We start from the raw sequence: 21,511 nt of genomic DNA on the forward strand, positions 1-21,511 counted from the left end.
AGAGGATAGGTGAGTCCAGGCCACACAGCCCCAAATCCTCCTCATCGAAGACAGCAGGACATTCAGGGAGGACACAGGGAGGATGCAGGGAGGATACAGGGAGGATACAGGGAGGATACAGGGGGAAAGAGTGGAAGTTGCTCTCTCGTCCTGAAAACATGAGTGAGCAGATTCTCAGCAATGGCTGGAGATCTCAGGTTGCTGAGATATTTTATAGGTTTCTGTCTTCCCTGTTACTTGCAGTCTTTCATATTCAGAGAGAGCTTGGTCTCTCCTCAAAGCCCCTTCACCTGATTAAACCAGGATAATCCATCCAGGGTAATTTTTATTTTGATTAGCTGAAAATCAACTGATTTGGAGCTTAAATTACGTCTGTGACATCCTTCACAGTAGTGCCTTTGATAGTGTTTGAATAATTGAGAGGTGTACATATATGACAAATGGCTGAAAATCCTCTGACCACGCTAATACGCCTAGAATTACCCCCCTTTGCAGTTCTTTTTAGACAGGGATGTGCCAGAACAGGAATTTGGGGACTATCATTGAGGCTAGCCAATTGACGTATCACAAAGTCATTGTACTGGCTAGTTTTGTGTCAACTTGACACAGCTGGAGTTATCACAGAGAAAGGAGCTTCAGTTGAGGAAATGCCTCCATGAGATCCAACTGTAAGGCATTTTCTCAATTAGTGATCAAGGGGGAAAGGCCCCTTGTGGGTGGTGCCATCTCTGGGCTGGTAGTCTTGGTTCTATAAGAAAGCAGGCTGAGCAAGCCAGGTGAGGCAAGCCAGTAAAGAACATCCCTCCATGGCCTCTGCATCAGCTCCTGCTTCCTGACCTGCTTGAGTTCCAGTCCTGACTTCCTTGGTGATGAACAGCAGTATGGAAGTGTAAGCCGAATAAACCCTTTCCTCCCCAATTTGCTTCTTGGTCATGATGTTTGTGCAGGAATAGAAACCCTGACTAAGACAGTCATCATACCAGCAAATACTCCTACTTTACTGTCATCGTTTTGTTCTATAAAATATCTGGGGTGGGCCTGTCAAACACAGAACAGCAACAACAAAACTCCCTGAGGACACCCATGGAAAGGCCTCCCGGCTTCAGAAAACTACATTCTCTTCTTTCCTTCTTTGTCCTTCGTGGATTCAAATTCATCCAGTCACCATGTCCGTCTTTGGATCTATTTGCTGGAATGCCTAGGAAGGAGGACCACATCAAATTTGTATTGTGTCTTGCTTTACTCTGATTCTTTCCATTATAATCCGGGAATGACTCTTTGCTTTACCATCCATGTGCTATGGGAAGATGGGAAGATCTCTCACTTGCCCAAGGTTATAGAATAATCCAAAGACTCAGTCCATGGACCAAATTAACAAAGATAAAATAACCTATGTCCCAGGAGCTTGCTAAGTGATGGTATATTCTAACAAGTAAGGTGACATTTTATCTATCTATATATCAATCTATCTATCTACCCTGTGTGTGTGTGTGTGTGTGTGTGTGTGTGTGTGTGTGTACAGGTGTGTGTGCAGGTGTGTGTGTGAGTATGTGTGTGTACAGGTGTGTATGTGTGTGTGTGTGTGCAGGTGTGTGTGTGCAGGTGTGTGTGTGTGCAGGTGTGTGTGTGTGCAGGTGTGTGTGTGTGTGCAGGTGTGTGTGTACAGGTGTGTGTGTGTGCAGGTTCGTGTGGAGGTCAGAGGACAGCTGGTAGGAGCTGGTTCTCTCTTTCCACCATGTGGTTCCCCAGACTTGAACTCACGTTGTCAGTCTTGATCTCTGCCCTCTGAGCCATCTAACCAGCCTGATGATGCTACATGGAGATCATCAGCAACATCCGGATCACTCGCATCACTTTCTAGAGCTCTTTTAAGACAATTCGAGAGTAAGTTCTTTGCCCAGATCCAGAGCTCTGCCCAAGTTAGAATTTGTATCACTCTTCACCCTAAGAGTTATCCTAAGGTTTTTAGCTATTTTAAGATACTTATTGAGGGAGGCTTCTGATATCTGCTCTTTATCATTTTCTCAGAAATATTGCCTCCAGCATTAGCAGCAGCAATGATAAATATAACAATGGTAAAATCCACAAGCCCTCGATGGGCGCTAAAGAAGCCAATGACAATCTGAACTGCAGGAGAGAAAGTTTCTTCTTACCAATTAATGGGAAGCCAAGTCTCATTTGCCACCTGCATGGCACTTTTGAACCTGTCAGGGAAAAAGGAAGCCAGTGGCGCTTCATCTTGTCGCTAGTCTTCATAGGGACTGCTCTGTAAAGCAAATGAAAATAGCATTCATTAAAGTAAAGAATAGAAGGCCTGTGTCAGCTCCCTATGTCCTGCGACAGAAATCAAGTTCATCACTGCCAGCGAGAAGTGGCTCAAAAGGCCCCAGACCTGTGTACTCTGCGGATGGCTGGAGAGTGAATGTTTCCATAAACTCTTTTGAAAAGTTTAAATTGGAATGTATTGGGTTCCTCCTGTGACATATGAGTCAAGAGTCATTAAAAGAGTTTGCCTGCTTCAGAGTTTTAAGACTGAGAAAATGCTCTAAAGCTGCAGGTAAAGTCCAGGAAAAGAATGTGAAACTTCTAAGATAGGCTTTCCTGAACCATCTAGAATGGAGATAAAAAGATTCATAGAATCGACTGTTAGCACATTCCTTTATAAATATAAACAGAATAAAAAACGATACATACTCCTTTTTAAATTTAAATTTTTTTATCGTATGTGAATATATGTATTCTCTGCATGTATGTTTGTGACCCTTATGTGTGCTGGTGCCTACAGAAGCCAGAAAGGGGAGTTTAGTTTCCCATAACATCAGTAACAGAAGGTTGTGAGCTGTCAGTGAATTGGCAATTGTACTGGCAGTTGGACGTGGAGTCTCTGGGAGAACATCGAGTGCTCTTTACTGCTGAGTCATCTCTCCAGCCCCACAAACTCCTCCTTGGTAACATTTTGTTTATAGTCCATAATTGTTTTTTTACTTTGGTACTTTGCTTACAATTAAGAACATATCCACTAGATGGCAATATATAATGTCTAATTACAAAGTTTTATAACTGGTTAAAAAGGGAGAGGCAGAGGCAGGAGGACTGACCATGAGTTTGAGACCTGCTTTGGCTATATAACAAGACCTAGTCTCATTTAGACATAAAATAGACAGACAGACAGACAGGCAGGCAGGCAGGCAGGCAGGATGGTTTATTCATTTCATACATTTATTCAACATATTTCACAGCCTTCTCATGTGCCCAGAACATTCCAAGGTGAAACAACTTGCATACTAGAATTTTTGCCTTAAATAAAAATAAACATCTTTATTGCCACTTTCATATAGAAGCCTTATGCTATCAACTTCTAATTTATTGATGATGCTCCTAATCAGAAAGAACAAGCTCTTGTAGATCATTTCTCACAATTATAGTAATCTAATTCTCATCTTATCCTCATTCCTTGATTAAAATTACCTCCTTCCTTTGTTGGGAATGTTGATCCCACCACTGTGTGCTCCTCTGTGTTGGGACATCGGGTTAGCCTGTTAGCCACAGTATCCCCTCTAGGGACTCTTCTCTGCTTCCAGAGACCCAGGGAAATGTTTATCTTCATCCTGATTATTAGCATCTTGTTTGGAATTTTGATCTGTGGTACTGGATCATCAATATGTCCTTTCTGTCTCTGTCCTCTCTTGCCCCACCTTCGCCTAGATCAGTGCACTTGAGATGGGAATCATATAACCAGATGAGACCTAAGGTCAAGGGTAACTACCCGGCTCTGAAGTGCTGAGAAAGCGTCTGTGGAGATATTTCTTTTGATGTCCTGTCTTAGTTTCTTGTTGCTTTGAGAAAATATATTGATGGAAGCAAATTAAATGGAAAATGGTTGATTTTAGCTCATAGGTCCATCACCGTAGGGAAGTCACAGAGACAGGAACCCAAGACAGCTGATTTTATCCAGTTCATAGCCAAGGAGCAGAGAAAAGAGGGAATACTTGGGCCCAGGCCCCTCTCTCTTTTTCATTCAGTCCAGGACTCAGACTGAGAAAGGCGACTCTCAGTAGTGGCTTGTTCCCATCTCAATTAAGATAATCAGGATAATCCCCCACAGGCAAGCCCAGAGGGCTTTCTCCCAGGCGACTGTAGATTCTGTCAAGTCAACAACACTAAAGCAACCTCTCAGAGGATTTCTGTTACAGCGCTTTTCTGCTCCGAGAACACCTGCAGCAAGATGGTCCATCAAGTTCGATTCTGATCAGCTGAGGAAAGTTGGTGGGGAAAGTAGCCGGGTGGTTGAAGAGAGTCAGAGACCTGTGCCTCACCCACACATCCCAGGCTTTGTATCTGCAGACCCAACTTCGTTTTGAACTCGCAGGCCAACTTTCATGTGTCATTTAATTCTCTGGGTCCCCCTCTGCTCATTCTGAAATCGTCTTTCTCTGCCGTAGGCTAGGATGACACCAAAAAAGCAGCCATCGGATGACAGAGCCTTGAGACCACAGCCCTGGTATTTACAGTTGTCTCTGCCAGCCTCTTGTCTTCGGCCTCGGAAGGCCTCCACGTCTCTGCCTTTCTGATCAATACTGTACTTGTGCTCTGTGCCTCAGGTTGCCTCTAGCAGCAGTGTCCGTTTAAGCATATCATCAGGCACGCCTTCTCCTTTTAAGACTTGTTTTCCAGAGCCTGTGTCAGTCACCACACAAGACTCTGGTAAGAGTAACACGGAGAGGCTTAATGGATACTAATAAATGAGGCTGAAAGGGATTGTGTCAGGTACAACTGTCCCTAGAGGGACATTCTACTGAATCTAAGCATCTTTTATAGGATTAGGGTTCTCTCTCTCTCTCTCTCTCTCTCCCTCCCTTCCTCCCTCCCTCCCTCCCTCCCTCCCTCTGTGTATGTCTGTTTATAAATGTGTGTACACATCATGAATTTAATACATGAGGCAGCATTTATACTGCTTTGTCAAATTAAGCCAAAATAAGGGAAGATGGCCCATCATATTTGTCTTGCTACATTTTCCTTTTTTTTTTTTTAATTTTCTGAAGCAGGGTGTGTACTAACTCAACCAGTAGTTAACGGTTTTCCTAGTCTACCTGGGCAAGACTAGATATACCATATGAGTCCATTTATGTAGCAAGTCAGAATAGTCTACACTTCCTCCTTAGGCACTGGGCTCCCAAGTTCCATCCAAGGAAGTTAGAGTGTGACAAATATCTTCCTTGACGTCTAGAAAATACTACTCAATCTTCTTCCAGAGGAAAGACCAAAGAATATGCCCCAAAGAAAGCATCTCCTGATTTAAAACATGTTTTATACCAGATATCTGGGTTTTCAAAAACCCTCTACCCCTTCTCTCTTACATAATATGGATATACATATGAACATATATTCATATATATAGCCATATGTTTACTGATGATGGGATATGGATATATCCTGAGAAATCTATTCTTAGCCAATTTTGTTACTATGAAAGCCAGACTCTGCCTACACAAGCATAAAATCTCTGGGTCAGTCATTCAGCATACTCAAGAATGCAGTATACATAAGATGTATGATAAATCTGCATACTGTTTACAAAAAAATGATTTCCATGGAAAGAGTATGAAGCTGAAACAATGCTTAAAAAGTCTACTATAGTAAGCACATAAATCAACAACACAGTCATTTGTTATCATTGGCAAGCACTATATACTGCATACAACTGTATCCATGATGCTTTCCCATAACTGGCAGTGCAATGGGATTCTTATGCCAGCATCATTACAGACACCTGAGTAGCCCATTATGTTATACTGTTATGATGGCTATGACATATCTAGGTGACAGACATTTTTCAGCTCCATTATAATCTTACAGGGTCACCATAATATATTGGCTCCATTGTTGACTCAAAAGTCATTTTACAGTGAATGGCTGCATGTGTCTGAATGAGTCACAAAGGCAAGTCATCCATACACTTTAAATATAGAAAAGCAGAAGGATAAACTCACTCTAGGTTTTGATATTGGTTTTTGGTTTTGTTTTCTTGGTTGGTTTGGTTTGGGGGTTTTTGTTTTGCTTTAGTTTGCCTAAGAGTAATGTTGAACTACCCAAGAGCCACACAGGGCACGGTTACTTGGACGGAGTAATGAACATTTCCAAGGATTTGCCTTGTTTCTTGTCCTTGTCTTGGCTAGAGCATCTAAGACAGCATCATATCATTAAAATGTATGGCTTCATGGACACCTTACTACACTATGGTGGAATTTCATTTATGCATCCTTGAGAGACAGCATAGAATTATCCTATGACTGCAGGTGAGATCTCCTGGTTGGCCAACCAGACAGAAGAAATTATTTCTAATAAAATATAAATGTAGTGTTTTTATGGTTTCATGTAGTGTTTTCACGACTTTTAAAAATCCTTCAAGGTATATAGATATTAACTTTTCAATGCAAAATAAAGCCACAAAAGAAAAGTGCTAATGAAAAAATGATTTTCAGGTTGGAAGAGCTAAGTGACAACGGTATAGATTCCCTTGGGACAAAAAGGTAGTGAGTTATGAAAGTAAAATCAATTGTAGATTGGAAGTAAGAATAAAGTAGGAAAATGGGAGTGACCCTGAGATAGATTTAAATGGACATGAGTGGAAACTAATATGGTCATTGGGTTATAATAGGCACCAGCTTTGGTCTACATTGAAGCCTTGCATTTCATGAAAGAGAGAAATGGTAGACTGAATAAAGTGTGTAAATAACAATGTTACAAATGTTAGCCTGCAAATGGGATACTATCCTATATACTGTTATAGGGGCCAAGTGGTCAACAAGTGAACTAGAGGAAAATCAGCCTTCAAAGGAATAACACTCATGGTGCCATTTTCAATAATAGCAACAGAGCTGTCCCATGTTTCAAAACTAGACCTAAGGTCTTTTGTAGAAAGGGTTAATCTCACTGATTGATCAAAAGTGTTTATTGAGGATGTACCTTGTATGAGATATTATTATAGGTGCTGGAGATATAGTCAGGAACTGACAAAGTCCTTACCTCCAAATAAACATTCATTGTAGGGAGAAATGCTACACATGACCATACAGGAAGCAGAGAATTATCTTCAAGGATATATACCATATCTAATTACATAAAAATAGCAAGTGAGGCTGTAGTTGGTAAATCACAGCAGAGATGGGTTTCCTCTAGGGAAAGTGGTCAGCAAAGATCTCTCTGAAGAAGTCGTATGTAAAGTGGGAGGAGAAAGGTAAGGAAACATTACAGAACTGTGAAGCTGAGGATGAAATCAATGAAGACTCAGTGAAGGCAGATGTGATGGCCCCAGAGAGTGAAGCAGTGTGGTATATTCTAGAAGCTGCTAGGAGATAGCCTATGTGCACACTCAAGTCATACTGATGCAGTATGAGATCAAAATTTCAGCTTTGTTGCTAAGAGTCAAAACCAACCAGATTAAAGAGCATGGCAGAATATTTGGGGCAAGAGGGTTCTGCTTCCCCAGCGGACCCATACCTGAAGTTTGGTTGCCATAGGAAGAATAAGTGAATGAACTCTCTTAGTGAGCAAGCTGCCACTCAAAAGGACATAAGAAACAGATCACAAACAATCACTTCTTCCTCCCAAACTGACCCGGAATTCCCCTATCAAAGGAGTTATTCTTATTCCCCTAAGAAGCTGACTCAAATAGCGGTCCCTTCCTTGGGAAACCAGAAGCCAAGACAGAAGGTAACTCCAAAATACAGCTCTTTAGGTTTGTGCCTTGCTATGTGTTAGAACAAGGAAGAGCAGAAGGAATAGGAATGATAGAGCAGTGGGATGGAAGTCACCTTGGCCTTGATGGAAGAAATCGCCTACAATCCTCACCAGTATGTTTCCCCTTTGCATATTGTTTTAGTTACTGTTCTTCTACTGTGAAGAGACATCATGACTATTGCAACCTATAGAAGGAGAATTTGGGGGCTTGCTTACAGTTTCTGGGGGTTTAGTCCATAAATATCTTTGCAAGGAGCATGGAGGTAGGGAGGAATGGTGCTGAAGCAGTAGCTGAGTGAGACATTACATCTGACTCATAATTTGTAGGCAAGCACACACACACATGCACAGAGAGGTGGGGGAGGGAAGGAGGAAGGGAGGAAGAAAAGGGGAGGGAGAGGGGGACGGGGAGAGGGAGAGAGAAAGAGAGACTAGTCTTAGAGTGAGCATATGTAACCTTTTTTGTTTTTTGTTTTTGTTTTGTTTTGATTGGTTTTTTGTTTTGGTTTTGGTTTTGGTTTGTTTTGGTTTGGTTTGGTGTTTTGGTTTTTTGGTTTTTTTGAGACAGGTTTTCGCTGTGTAGCCCTGGCTGTCCTGAAACTCACTCTGTAGACCAGGCTGGCCTTGAACTCAGAAATCTGCCTGCCTCTGCCTCCCAAGTGCTGGGATTAAAGACGTGTGCCACCACACCTGGCTAGCATATGTAACCTTAAAGCCCATCCTAACTGACAGACCACCTCCAACAAGGCCACACCTCCTAATTCTTTCCAAGCAGTTCCATTAACTATAAGAGCCTATAAGGGCCATTCTCATTCAAAGCATCCTAGAGGGAGATACCAAAGAACCCCACCACTCATCAGGAATTGTAACAGAGATGGATGAAATAGGATTTGGGTCACAGTTGGACCAAATTGGATTTCCAAAGGGAACCAGCATTCACTCAGGGCTTAAACTAGTGTCTTAGCTACTTCCTACTGTTCCTGTTCTCTACATCAGTATGAAAATATCAGTAGCTGATTTCTATGTCTGTACCTCACATCTGATTCCACAAAAAATGAAGTTTGTTTGTCCCTAGAATTCCTGATTCATAAGGCTGAGAAAAAAGTGGTTGTGGAGTTCAGACCAGTGAGAAAAGTTGCCTCGCTTCCATTTCACCCGCATTTTCTGTCATCAGTCCCTAGGTTGTGTTGTTGCTGGGAAATAAGCTACAACAGCAGGAAAACAGTCCCACTTAATGTGAAAACAGCCTCTCATCCTTTGGGAACGCAGTCTCGGCTCAGTCTGACTCACACAGAGAAACCCTGTTTATACCAGTCTCTCCTGTTGCATCCCCCAAGACCTATTACAGTGGCTTTCTTTGGATTGTGGCCAGTGGAAGTGGGAACACCCAGGCCAGACAGGCTCCAGCCCACTGAAGGTTGAATTTCAGCCCAGGCAGTCTGGGTACCATTCTCTGCTGAGCGGTTAGGACTATTTCCCAGTCTAAAGGAACTGAACTTGCCCTGTTAAAAACAAGTGTTTAGGGGCTGGAAAGATGGTTAGGTGGTTAAGAGCACTATCTGCTCTTCTAGAGGATTCAGGTTCAATTCCCAGCATCTACAAGGTGGTTCACAAATATCTGTAACTCTAATCCCAGGCATTTGACATCTTCTGATATCCTCCCTAGGGGATTTGACACCCTTACCTGATCTCTCACAACATCCATACATATAAAGTAAGTGGATACATTACTTTTATCTGCACTGTTTAGTATATACTAGCTAATGCATTCAGAAAGATAATTATAATTCTTTGTAAAATTGTTTCAATTTTGACAAGGTATATATAGCTCATTAGATTCAAAGAGTTCTACCTATTTTGCAATGAAACCTAATGCTCCATCCCAAATCTAGGTTCATATTCCCTAGAGGCAATCACATTCAATTATTTTAATCTTTCCTTTGGCAGTTACCTCAATAATTTTAAATAACATGCTCACACAGCTAGTTTTTCAATTTTAGGCATAATCTATTGATTACCCTACTAGCATTTGGCCATCTGATGCGCGCACACGCGCACGAGGCACACACACACACACACACACACACACACACACATCTCCAGTCTCATTAATCACAATTTCTATGGAAGTGGCTATGCCTCCCTTTTATTATTTTGAGAGCAAATGTAATAATCTCACACTGCTGGATCCCAGGGAGTAGTTTTGTTTTTCTAATTCACTTATAAAATTTAGCTTATAATTTGCCTGTTGTCCTTTTCTTCAGCTCCTATGTCACCTGCTCTCTGTCATATATCTTACTGGTCTCTGCTCTCTTTGCCTGCATCCTTCCAGGACCTTTACCGTCTATGACCATGTGATGGCGCTATTGAGGTTGGCTTCTCGGCCACACTCAGACAACTTCCTTTGTAGTCCTCTGGGTCTCCACTTTTGGTTGGATTTTCTAATATTCTAGATTCCATTTCTCCTTCCTTATTGATTTACTCTCAGTCTCCCAGTAGTTTTTCAAAAGAAGGGGTACATGAGTTGGTACCGAATTTTAGATAATCTTCGTCTCTTCTCCCTGACAGCAGAGAATCCTCATCGCCCTCCACTCTCTCTCAATGTATTGCTGAGAAAGTGGGTTTGTTCGTAGCCCAGTGGTTTCTCTTCAATGTCTTGTTCTCTCGAGAAAATGTGGCTTTTACTCAGTTTCCCCGGCACCCACACACTTACTAAGAAGGTATCTACGACTCGTGACTCATTCATAATACTTCACAGATACAAAGTGTTTTCATTCTAGAAACTTAGATCCAGCAGCTCCTGGCATTATTTTCTAATTGTCTCCTTCATCTTTTTCTCTCCTTTATACCTTTTCTGGCACTTTTTTTTTTTTTTTAAGTCATCTTGTTGGTGTGTGTCGTTTCTTTTTCTTGTACCCTTTCTTAGGTTCTCTCTCGTTCTGAACCAGTTTCTCAATCTCCTTTCTCAATAGCATTTCATCTGTGATTGCAGTTTTCACCCTGTTTGTTCTCTGAATGTCCTTTATTTTATTTTTTTTTTAAGTCTCTTTGTTTTTGAGAAGGAAAAATGTGGTGTTGGCCGAGGTCGCATTCCGAGGGAGTGGCTTGCTCTGGTACAAATCGCAGCACCAATGCCTCACCCCGTTTGGAACACTCAACATGATACTTAACCCCCACGGAGCTCAGTTTTCCAAACTCTGAAATGGGGATAATTGCAGCCCTCCCTCCATGCCGGCTTTTTCTATGGACTCTAATAGATTGATAGCACTGGGAGCAGAGCCTTGCATGCAGGAGTGGGCAGCCCACATTAGCGGTGATTGTTATGTAGGCGGTATCTTCTTTCATCTCTCTGAAGATGATAATTACAGGAATTTCTCTTGCAAACATTCTTCTTTTCATCTTTTCTCTGGACTTTTGCTGTTTGTGGTTAGCAGTTTGTTTGGGGCTCTGTGTTCTGTGCTCCTCATGGCTTCCTGAAACAATTCATGCTATAGTAAACTGTGAGAACATTTTTGTTGTTGTTATTTCATTTGAGGACAGGTTCTCACTCGTATTCCAAGCTGCTTTGAACTCTCTGCATAGCTGAGGCTGACCTTGAACCTGATCCTCCTGCACATAACTCTCAAGTGTTCCCCATACTCCTTCCAGATATGCATTCTAACAGTTAACACTCAGAAGTTAAGATGCTGCCTGAATGCTCTCTGTTTGCCCCTGATTTACTGATAGATAGTTTTCCTGTAGATATTTTGCTTTGCATTGTGTTGTAATGTCTCAGATTTGTAGATTTCTTGCTTATGGATGCAAACCCAGAAGACAGAGTTCTCAGAACAGGGCAGGGTGGACCTTGGTCCACCATCAAATTCCCCCTCCCACATACACACACCATCACACACACACACACACACACACACACACACACACACACACACACACACACACCACACATATGTAAACCCTCTGCTCACTCTACAGAGGCTCCTGCTGCTCAATTTAGAGTTCTCCAGACACATCCTGTCTAGTTTCCCACCAGTGGAGAGGCAGACAGCACTGTGGGCCTTTGGACTTCTATGCTTCATACAGACATTTAACAGAGCTGTTGTTTCCGTCTCTCTCTGCACTCTTAAATTAGACATGTTTGGAGTCTATATTGCTCAAGCTTCTGAGATACAGGCCTGCAAACTTGTTCATTTGCTTCTAGTTCCAGAATTCGGTGTCTAAATTCCCCCTTCATTTTTGATTTGTTCTTATAAATTTCTACCTTTTAAAATTTGTTGGTGGGTATTTTTGTTATCCAAGGTCAGAGGCTGGGGCAAGTGCTTCCAGCCCCATGGCCTCTTAGTTAAAAAAAATTTAAAGTAAGACTCACACAGATTCCAAAGTAATAAGGAAAATGTATTCAAAGCAAACCAATAGTGCCGATCAGAAACAAATACATCTTCAAGAGTGACAGTGAGTCACGTATGGGAGGCCATTCAAGGCCCTGGTTACTGCTTGAGGATTCCTTCAATGATGCTCAAAAGAATAAGGAGTTTGGTCACTAAGGATGCACACCTAACATGGGGATACCCATGTAGCATGAGAAAGTTTCTCTCTTGATTGATACGTTGGAATACATAAGACTTTTCTTCATGTACTTGTTTCTTCCAATCATGCATCTGGTTTAATCATATGTGTGAACAATTATGCTTAGCTGTAAGAAGGCAAATAGGGGATTCTCCCCATAAGCCGCTCAGTGTGCGTGGTTTGCCTATTGTTCACCATGCAAAACAAGTTTAGGTTGGACTGGCACATCTCTCTTATTTTAACGATATGTTCTAGGACATGTTTGAATGGAAATACGGTGCTGTCAAAAGCCTAGTAGAGGAGTGATGTATTTTCATTGTTTAAATCATGTATGCATACAGCCTAGTATGGGAAGGGGTTCGGGGTTGTTAGCAGGTTGATAGATGCATTGTTTGGTTAGAGAGGGGTATATGAACATAGTATAAGCAGGCAATGGCTTAGGTTGCCGAGTGTCTTTTTAGAAGAGAATATGGTTATAGCCGGTGCCAAGTGGAGTCTCATGTTGCTAACCTAATCCCTATGCTTGTTGGCCTCTGTTTTTGTTTGCATGCTTTAGGTTTTTGAAACAGGAGCTTGCTATGTAGCCCAGGTTAGCCTGTAGTTCATCATAGCCCTTGCTGGTCTCAAACATATAGCTAGTCTCCTGTCTCAGTGTTGTGCAGGGATTACAACATGCCCAGCTTTTGTTCGTTTTTGCAATGCTGAGGACAGAACCTGGGGTCTCTTGGGTGCTAGGTAGGCCGTTACTAACTGAGCCACACCCAACTACACATAGGCAATTTTTAAAGAAACCCCTTTGTTATTGCATTGACTAATTGCTTGTTTGTTTTAAATCTTGACACAAACTTGGGTCATTTGGGAGGAAGACACCTTTACTGAGGAAGTGCCACTGATCATATGGCCTGTAAGCTCTGTGGGGCATCTTCTTGATTAATGACCGATGAGGGAAAGAACCACACTCTGGGTCTTGCTACTTCTTGGCAGGTAGCTTTAGGTAGTGCAAAAAAGCAGGCTGAGCAAGCCATGGGGAACAAGCCAATAAGCATCACTCCTCCATGGTCTCTGCTTCAGTCTCAGATTCCTGCTTCTGCCTGTGCTTCTTGGCCTGACTCCTCCCAATGATGGACTGTGACATGAAGTGCAAGCCAGAGAAACCCTTTTCTCCCCCAAGTTGTGTTTGGTCCGAATGTTTTTATCAATAGAAAGCATTAATAACAACAAGGACAGTTGTTATTTCTAGAGTTTTGGGGAAGTGCAGGGTATGCAGATGCCTTCAGTCTACCACTGTTTACAACGTATTTCTCTCTGCATTTCCAGTACTTCTGAGTCTTGTGTGGTGAACCATAGATAATGGAGACCACAACCCAGATAATTAATAAAGAGAGAGTGCTCTGGCTGGGTCACATGTCAGGGGTCTGAGCTTGGGGCTTGGGAGGTACTTCCTTTATCTGTCAGCAGGCTCTTTATGTGTGACTGACAGCTAGCCAGTGAGGCTCAGAAGGCAGTGTATTTTTCCATGACTCCCATCCATGGGCTGAAAACTCTTGGGCAGTTGAACTTTATGATTTCATCTTCCACCAGGCTAAAAATAAAATGCAAATCTTGAAGCTTTGTTTGAAGTTCAGGCATTATAAAGTGTAAGGTTCTACACACACACACACACACACACACACACACACACACACACGAGTGGTTGTAGCTTAGCTACTCCTCCTTTGTGGCTCCCACATATAGCAATCTGTGTCAAACAGATAAGGACTTAAATTTGTATTTTTATTAGTTATTTTATCTACTTACATTCCAGCTATCACCCTCCTCCCTGTCCAGTTCTTCATCCCAGTCCACCTCCCCCTTGCCTCCAAGAGGATGCTCCCCCAACTCCACCCCCCACAGAGCATCCCCCTTCCTTGGGGCCTCAAGTCTTTCCAGAGTTAGGCCCATCTTCTTCTACTGAGGCCAGACCAGGTAGTCTTCTGTTATATATGTGCTGGGGCCCTTGGACCAGACCATGTATGGTGTCTGGTTAATGGCTCAGTCTCTGGGAGCTCCCAGGGGTCCTGGTTAGTTGAGACTGCTGGTCTTTCTATGGGGTCACCCTCCCCTTCAGCTCCTTCAATCCTTCCACTAATTCCTCCACAGGGGTCCCTGACTTCAGTCCAATGGTTGGGTGTAAGTATCTGCTGGTAGGGCCTCTCAGAAGACAGCCATGCTAGGCTCCTTTCTGTAAGTATATTAGAGCATCAGTCATAGTGTCAGGCCTTGATGCCCCTAAGACTCCCCATGAGATAGCCCAAGTTGGGCCAGTCACTGGGCAGCCTTTCCTTCAGTCTCTTCTCCATTTTTGTCCCTGCATTTCTTTTAGACAGGAACAATTCCGAGTTAGAAATTTTGACTGTGGTTTGTTTGGTAACCCCATCCCTCCAACTTGAGGCCCTGTATATCTATGGGAGGTGGACTCTTCGAGTTTCCAATCTCTACTGTTGGGCAATTTGGCTAAGGTCACTGCCATCAAGTCCTGGGTGTCTCCCACATCCCAGGTCACTGGCACTTTCTAGAGAGTCCCCCACATGCCATCCCCATTAAATTTATACATGTCTGGCCTTGTGCCACAGCCTCTAGGCAGACATATTGTTCATCCTTCACTACCAAAAGGAACATTGGAAATGGTGTATAGTAGGTGTTCACTAGAACTTTGAATTAAAGACACAGAGCTACCTGGCACTGGGTTTGAACCCACAATCTTGACCTCTTTAAGTTATTCCTTCTTACCAGCTACATGCCATTAAGAAAAGCCACTTCTATGACAATCTATTCTTTACAGGCTCGGCATAGCCATAGCCTGACAATTGCTACATATATACAATTGCCTTTCATATCCACAGGCAGACCTGAGAAATGATGACCCACTAAGCTAGAGTCTAAGTCCTATTACCATCTCTTGGGCCATGTGTTTAGCAACTTATATTTAATAAATAGAGCAGCAGAATCCGATTATACTAGGCCCAGTGATGGTTCAACTCGATTGCCAGGGAAATAGAGTTAGAATCCTGAATTGTTTTTATGAATTGTAATGGGCAATTGGAATGCCTGTTCCATATGGCACTGACTCTGTCTGTAGGCTACACAGCCCATTCCCCATCAGATGGTCCCATTTGGGGTCAGTGATGATTGCAGGGAACAATGTGTGGAGGCAGGTGATCCCCAAGGGGGGTCCATTAGATTTCAATTCTTTCCCCTTGATTGCTGCCCCATTGCAGACCAATGGGCTCTGGCACCGTTGGGCTAGCATGCTCGCATTTTTTTTTTAATTGGCGCACTAGTGTTTACAAGGCTGGCTCTATCTGGGGCTTTTGAAAAAGCAGAAACAATGGTTGGAAAAGACTAAATGCCTCATATAAAGGTTAGTGGAGATTGTTTTCATGCTTCCAGAGACAGAGGTGGGTTCTTTTATCTGCACCAGCTCACCTGCTTCCAGCTGTCATGGTGCTAGGAACATCCTCAAAGCTACTGCATGCCCAGCCAGGCAGGAGGGGCAGCCTGCTGCTCAGTTTTGAAACTGACATTTCCCCTCCTCTGACCACTTTGCCAACCCCCAAGAATGCGTTCATTCCCCTTCCTCTTCTCTGCTCCCTGGGGAGCTTGCGGTCCTCTGCTCCAGTGAGAGGTGGAGGCTCCTCATCAATTCATGGAAATTATAGAAACTTCCTTAAAGCTGTTCCTTGGGGCTCATGGGTTCAGCCATTAAAAAGCAGCTCCCTGGGCTCTGAGAAAGAAAGTGGCCCATGTGAGCCTGAGGTCACAGAAAAAAATAGACTCCATTCAGATCCCCAGAACAGGGGCACACCTAGAGCAGTGCCCCTTGCTAAGGCTTTTGTGAATGCTTTTAAAGTCTGTTACAGGGGAGGCTGGCTTTGGCACATTATGAATATCAATAGCTTTCCGTTGCATTCTTCCTATCATAAAGCAGGTTTCATACAATATTTACCAGTGTGGTGGAGACAATGAGCCAGCTCCCTCTGTGGCCCCTTTCCCTTCCTTGTCAAGAGGAATCAGCTCAGTGAGGAGCGGGGGCAGCCTAGCTTGAAGTAATTACTCTGAAACCTGGACTCCTGAGCTGGCAGTCAGTGTTTTGTGCATGCATCACTGTGTATCACGTGTCTTTCTGTTCCTTCTTCTCTAAATGTATGTTCGATTGTAGGGCTCTCTCTCTCCCTCTACCTCTCTCTCTCTCCCTCCCTCTCTTTGTCTCTCTCTGTCTCTCTCTCTCTCTCTGCCTCTGTCTCTCTGTCTCTCTCTCTCTGTGTGTGTGAGAGAGAGAGGGAGAGAGAGAGAGAGAGAGAGAGAGAGAGAGAGAGAGAGAGAGAGAGACTTTCTGAGTTTCTTTTCCAAGAATTCATAGCCAGAATAGCCTATAAAGGGATTTCTGAAATGTCATTGTGACCTCTTTGTTCATTGACCAGGACACAGTTTCTTTGCCTTCCTTGAAAAAGCCATACACTACCCAGCTTAGGTTGACAAATGCCAGAGCCTTCTTATTTAAAGATGGAATTAAACCTCTTTGCTTGGGCGGTAAAGTCTTAATGGCCTACATAACGCAAATGCCCATAAAGCAGACCAAGTGCTACTTTCTGGCTGCTCGTTCATGTGAAAGAGGTGTGTAGACACTAGTAATAGCCATAACAACAAGTAGATATTAGGGAATGGAGGCTGGAAATGGAGCTTGTAATAACATGTGTCTCTCCCATTAATGTACTTAGAGCAGTACATTGGCTCCTGCAGAACAAGGTGATGTGTCCCGGCCTGGATGGGAAGGCTGCTTTGACCTGGGTTCATCTCCTGTGTGGTTCTCAATTCTACATAGCTGCATGGTGACAGTGAGGCATCAGGATAGCTGAATGGTGAGGGGTGAAGTCTCTATTCTTGTCTCTTGAACTAATGAATGAGTTACCTCCCTCTCCCTAGCCGAAAGCCCATTGTCCAGATCTTGGTCATTTTACAAGAGCCATTGATGGATACAGATGGGTTTTCCTCCCTGTAGAGAAGCCTGGAGGCAATCTAGCATGGTCTAGGGTGCCAACATTTGTATATATTTTTGGCACTATGACAGTGGCTAAGACTAGCCAATGGGATTCCTGTAGATCAGATCTCTGTTAATCAACTCATCTTCTAAATTCAAGCACAATTTTCCACTTTTCTCTTATTTTTTGCTTCATGTAACTTTGCTTTTTCCGCTTTCCACAGATTTCAGGAAAACGTACTTTGAAGACACTCTCTAGTCTCAGTGAGGCTACAGAGTCACCAGGACAGGCTTCTGGCTCCTGCTTGGTCAGAACATTAATGAATCTCTTCTTTGTTCCAAAACCAGCAGCGACAGCCCTAATAATTAGCAAAGAATTTTCTTTAGGCATCATTTTCCAGAGTTGATGCACACATGTGAATCCTATTTTGCTATTAATAAGTGGTACGAGGGAAATACTGTTGTGGCCAAACAAGTTTGGGGAATGTTGTGTTAAACAACTTAATTGCATTTATTCCTAACCTGACTTTTCAGTCATGCTGCTTTCACTTCCAGGGGCTGCTGTAAGAAACAGCAACAAGCTTGCTGCTTAATGTAGGGCTGGAAATATGGGTCAAATGGTAGAAATCTTACCAGAATGCGCAAAGCCACAAGTTCAAGTCCTCTCACCACATTAACCAAGAACGGTGGCACATATACATACATATATATATATATATATAATACTATTCCTCCTGTCTGTATAAAAGCCCCTTGTTTTGTGGTTTGCATAAGAAATGCCCTATAGAAATAGGTATTGATTGCTTGGTGCAGTGATGTTTGGGGGTGATTGGATTATGAGCACTCCCACTTCACTGCCATGAAAAGTCACTGATGGAATAATGTCCAAATGGACCATCTCTAGGTGATAGAAGCTGTAGGGTGGTGGGGTCTAGTTGAAGGAATTAGGTCAATGGGGCTCATGATCAGTGATGGATCACGGGCGTTGAGCACTCCGCCAGCCCTTCTCCACAGGGACCTGGGTTTCCTTGTATTAATAAAGGTGACACTTTCTTCAACTCTGGAGATACTGCCACCTTGATAAAATATCAAACTCTGTCAGAAATCTCACAGGGCCATTTATACTGCCTTCAATAGGTAAAATACGTCTAAAGAATGGGAGAGATAGGATCATATTAGGGATGTCAAACATTGAATTCTATTTCTTGCTCCCCTATATGTAAATTAAGTAACCCTAGAGAACTAATTTGACTTTTATAATAATCAGTTTCCCCATCTATGAACTAAGATGGTTAGGATGCCCAACTCGTGCGCTGTATGGATGCTGTGCGCAAAGTGCTTTATTAAAATATGTAACCTAAGGATTTCTTTTATTGTGTGAACTTCAAAGATAAAAAAAAAGGTCTGGTCTCTCATGGTTTTGGTGATGCATTGGTGCCTTTCTATTGGAAACCAAGTCATTCTTGCTCTGAAATGGCTCAGAAATGCACACATATGCTTCCTTATTGGCTGTTATGCTGCCATACCAGGGGCTCAGCATAAAATCAATGAAGGTACAGTGGATGGACTCTCTTTGTCCAGCTCTCTGCTCATCTGATATCTTCTTCTCCTAGTCCTGGGATGGAGGGATGCTTATGATATCACCTAGACCAGAAATTCTCAAGTGTTCATTGAGGTCATAGCAGAGGGTCATCTACATAAAGACCAGGGCACTCATTAAACATGGTTACAGGGCACCACCCCGGGGGTTCTGATTCAGTGAGTTTGAGGAGGCATCTGGGAATCTGGATTTCAACAGGGGTTTCTGGGTGTGTTATATACTGGTTGGTATAATGATCTAACTTCTCTGGCCATCTTATATAGAGCCACCCCTAGTGCATCACACTGACTGTTCTTTCTTATAGACAAACAAACAAACAAACAAACAAAAAAAGCAAACTTCCAAGGAATTCTTCAATAGGGAAGTCCTAGGTGCAGGGCTGTGGGTCCCAGAACCTTGTTAGAACATCCACTGTGGGAAGTCGCAAACGCCATTACAAGATGGCGCTGGCTACCACTGGCCACCGCCCACGATTATGGGTAAACAACCAATGTGCACATGTGCATAAGAGTTTTTTTGCTGAGTCACTGCCTGGCCCGATGCATATTAATGAGGTACTGGTAGCATAACCAATCAGGTATGGACACGTCACTCATAGGCCTATATAAGCAGCACCATTTCTGGGCTCAGGGTCTTTCGCCTAAGCAATCAATGCTCTCCCAATAAACGTGTGCAGAAGGATCCTATTGTGGCGTCATTCTTGCTGGCGAGTCAGGCACTCACAACTGTTTATAAAAATGGTTATGACTCACATCCCCCAATTTACCAGTGTTCCTTAGGTGATCTTTTGTCTTCATAGCCCCTCTGATTTAAAAACCTTTTTTTCCCCCTTCTCTTTTCTTGAGTGAGTAGAGCTTGTGGTGACTGGCCTTTTTGCCTTACTTTTGGCTTGTTTTGTGGTTTTCATTTCCCAAAGAATGTCTCAAACATGAGAATAAAAAATTTCTCTTCCCTTAAAATGATGAAGCACTGAACACCTCAAAATCATCCATCATGCTTTTGGGAAGAGCCTTAGGGTTCCCAGCGTTCAGAAGTACAGACAGCATCACCCCTGCCTCCTTCAATTACAAATGAACAAAGCTAGAGTCCGAAATATTAACGGATTTTCAGAATCACAAGGTTTAAGTCTTCATCTCCCACCTCCTTATTTATTCAGAAAACCTTATTTTGAAATAATATATATGAGAGCAATGTTTTCCTACTTCAAAAAACGCCGCCCCTCAAATCTTGCTCTGGCTTAGCTTGAGGAATAGCCTGGGTTTGCTTTCTGCATTTTTTTTTCTTTTTGGCAGAGCTCATAATTACTTATTGACATCTGATATTCACCAGTGTACACTTATAAATAAATATCACAAAGCTCCAAAGTGAGCCAGCCAATATCTATTAAGTGGTAGATGAGTAAAATGTTTACTCTACTTTTTTTTTTCTAGCTGGATGAGACCTCGCTTTTTTCAGAGCCTCTTGCCTGAGCCCTGCTTCTCCTGTCTGTCTTACTTGCACACACTCCCCTCTTTTCAGTGATGCTCTAGTCATTTGTCACCAAGAGTCTCCATGTTTGCTGGAAGGTAGGTCCCTGGACCATTCCAAAAGCTACTTTGGGCTCTTCTGGAATGTGAGCACAGCTGCTGCAGGCATCCTGCCACTGCTGCCCTCTCAACTTAGACCCTTGGTACTCAGGTGTGTTTCTGACATCTCAAAAATCACTTCCTGTGTGTGGTGGACTTATATATCTTTGATCTGTAGTCAGAAAACAAGGCTGAGCATAGAGTTGAAGTCATCCCTGAAAGCAAAATTATGCCCTGTCTTTCTGTGCTCTGTCCTTCCACAATAAGTGTCCCTGCCTTCCTTAAGGCATACTTGTCTGGGTCAAAGAAGAGATGTATGGCACCAGGGAAGGCCTCAGTATGGGGACTTCTGCTATCAGATGGATTTTGGGAATAGTATTGACAGTCTTCAGGAGAGCATTTGAGATTTTTGTTTTTTTTTGTTTTCTGTTTTAAATTAGATATTTTCTTTATTTACATTTCAAATGTTATCCCCGTTCCTAGTTTCCTCTCTGAAAATCTCCTATCTTCTCCGCCCAACCCCTGCTCCCCAACCCACCCACTCCCACTTCCTGGCCCTGGCATTCCCCTATACTGGGGCATAGAACCTTCAAGGACATGGCTTCTCCTTTCATTGATGACTGACTAGGCCATCCTCTGCTACATATGCAGCTAGAGCCATGAGTCTCTCCATGTGTTTCCTTTGATTGGTGGTTTAGTCCCAGGGAGCTCTAGGGTTACTGGTTAGTTCATATTGTTGTTCCTCCCAGGGGGCTGCAAACCCCTTCAGCTCCTTGAGTACTTTCTCTAGTTCCTCCATTGGGGACCCTGTGTTCCATCTAATGGATGTTGTGTTTTTATATCCAACAAAATTAGATGTTTGGTGATGCCAGGGAAAGGGCAGATTGTCTTCACTTTGTTTGTGGTGGTGGTGGTGGTGGTGATGGTGTGTGTGTGTGTGTGTGTGTGTGTGTATGTATGTATGTGTGTGGTGTTCCAAACACACAGACAAGACTTCATTTATTGGTGGTTGATTTTATCCTTTCT

At 42.9% G+C, this 21,511-nt stretch overlaps 1 long non-coding RNA gene across 1 annotated transcript in view; it reads left to right on the plus strand.

Moving 5' to 3' along the window:
• Gm39686 overlaps positions 1-20,429 on the plus strand; it is a 77,584-nt gene extending 57,155 nt beyond the window's left edge. The window contains exon 3 of the long non-coding RNA XR_865666.2: positions 20,351-20,429. This is a non-coding gene — a long non-coding RNA (predicted gene, 39686). The remainder of the gene's footprint in view (positions 1-20,350) is intronic.
• Positions 20,430-21,511: the final 1,082 nt, after the last annotated feature.

This window comes from Mus musculus, chromosome 1 (genome assembly GCF_000001635.26).
Source record: "Mus musculus strain C57BL/6J chromosome 1, GRCm38.p6 C57BL/6J".
Classification (NCBI taxonomy): domain Eukaryota; kingdom Metazoa; phylum Chordata; class Mammalia; order Rodentia; family Muridae; genus Mus; species Mus musculus.